Below are 2,500 nucleotides of genomic sequence, written 5' to 3' on the forward strand. Positions count from 1 at the left end.
CATTAGGAAAACACGAGAAAATGTCTATAAATATGGGTAATAGCGGTATGCTGGACATGATGAGGTCGGCTAGCGGGAGGGGGAGGGCTAAGCCTACCTTACCGCGTCGAGCTCTGGTCATGAACTGAAGGATCGAACGAGATCAGATCTCATTGTCATCTACGCCCTCGGTGAGTGAATGGTTCCTATTTGGGACTTGGAGCCATGTAGCAATAGCCACATGGTCCACTGGTAACAGAAATAGACTTACGTATATGCTATATTGCTCGGCCACCTATTCGCGCCTCGCCCTCGAGGCGCCTTTGATTTGCTCAAGGGTGACCTAACTTGGCTGGTCGTCCTGTTCTTGTACATTGTCCTGCTGCATCTTCGTGGCACAGGTCCTCCTTGACTTCGGATTCGTCTAGACCTCCTCGTAGTCCTCGTCCAGGCTTAACTCGGCGGCGTCCTCCTCCACACGTCCTCACAGATCTCGTCCAGGTCCCTCTCGGCGGCATGCTCGTCCTCGTCTTCGTAATCTTCATCTGGATCTACGGGCGTCAGGGCAGGGGCGTCCTCATCTGCATCTCGGGGCGGCTGATACCTGCGCTAACGAGCTCCTGGAGTTGACTGGATCTGCGGGCGTCCGCCAGGCATCGCCCATCTGCAGCATCCTGGGGCGACTGGTACCTGCGCTGGCGAGTTCCAGGTTCTTCGCGGCATCTGCAGAAGTCCAGCAGGCAGCGCCCGTCCACTACATTATGGGACAGCTTAACACCTGCTCTGACGGCATCCTGGTCCGCAGGCCTTTGGCGATCTTCCGATGACGTCCTTTCCACAGCATCCCAAGGTGTCCGGTTCTTCAGCAGGGTTCTCCTTCGGTACCGTGTAGGCTATCGTCGGTCCGACTACAATATATAATCAGTGAACCAGATCATACACGTAAGGGACATTTAGCAAAAGAAAAAGAAAGGCAACAGAGAAGAGGGGGTGTTAAGTACCACTAACCCGTTATTTATAAAAATTTGCGGTTTTTAATTTTGGTTTTTAACTTATTTTTGTTTTTTTTTGTGTTTTATCTTCACAAAGATAAAGAAAAAATAGGAGAGGGAGACGTCAGTAGCGATCCACATGGACTTGGCTTGAACTACCAACCGTCTCTGATAGATATGAGAGTAGATAAGGGAAATGACAACAGTAATCCGCAAGGATTTACTTGAACCACTGTCGTCACACAGAGAAGAAATAAATGTAAATTGTACATCATGTACGAGTAACTCGTCACGACCGACAAAATTGCAGGCTAAAGAGATACATCATTAATCTTTACACTGGCACTAAGACAGCAACCAACCCTATTAAGGAAAAGGTTTCAGTGTCTCTTGTCCTGCCTGGATGAGTGAGGTGAGTGTGTGTGTGTATGCGTGTGTGAGTGACAACTAGTGTGAATGAGAGTGAAAGCGAGAGTGACCTCACAAAGAGAATGAATCACAAACACGAATATTAACGTTCACTATAACAAAACTGACTAAATTAGCAATGCTAGCTATATAAAATTATTTTCTACCACATTGAATTCAACATATAATGATATGCGACAGAATGTATGCATGAATGACAGGTGACATGAAAAACTATTTGCAAGCTATTTAACAAGCAAATCTTCTCGGGGTCAGCAATCAGAACTGCCGAGGTACATATCTAGCTATGCACGTTAGACTTCATTGACAGGGGAATCCTATACCCAAAATGCCGTACATTGACTGAAGCAACTTGAGCCAGGAAAATCTATAAATAACCTGCTCTTCTGCGTATCTTTGATGGGTGCTCACGACATTCCTTACGGATATTTATGAATCACATGATCGCCTTACTCAAAACATGTTAGCGACTACAAGAGGGTTAGAAAGGTGTGATTAATAAGCGAATAATTATTCTAGCTTAAACCCTAGTCCTACATTAATTAACGGATGTAACCGCGGGTCACACCGACTCAAGTTGCCGATCGAACGAATAACTTCGGTTTTACCTGTGCCTACTGTCGAACGTCGGAGCGCAGATCTATTACGCGTTTACGCAACCCTGGGGTAATATTGGCAATCCTGTGCACTATGATATGGGGGAGATCCTACACTATATTCAATATGATAAATTTTAATAAAATTGCGTTACACACTCCATTCTAGCGCCGATAGAACGTGTCACCAAAGAGCAATGTAACAATGCTATGGTTAATCCCCAAGGCATCAATTAAACAACAACCAAATTACAGGGAACCAAGCGGTCATGTCTTGACCCTTCCCTCGTTTTCCCCTGACCACAAGCGAAAGAGAAAGCACGGTCAGGTCTGGGCGAGGGGAGGAACGAGATAAAATGAAATGATATTTGTGATAAGATAAAATCACGAACGCGTTAAATTCGTTGCAGATGAAACAACATAAATCTCTAAAAAACGAGAGAAATTAATTAACTACTTAACTAACGAACGATATTCATGTTTGTAGACCACATACTCGATCAC

The sequence above is a fragment of the Penaeus monodon genome, chromosome 41 (assembly GCF_015228065.2).
Source record: "Penaeus monodon isolate SGIC_2016 chromosome 41, NSTDA_Pmon_1, whole genome shotgun sequence".
Taxonomy (NCBI): Eukaryota; Metazoa; Arthropoda; class Malacostraca; order Decapoda; family Penaeidae; genus Penaeus; species Penaeus monodon.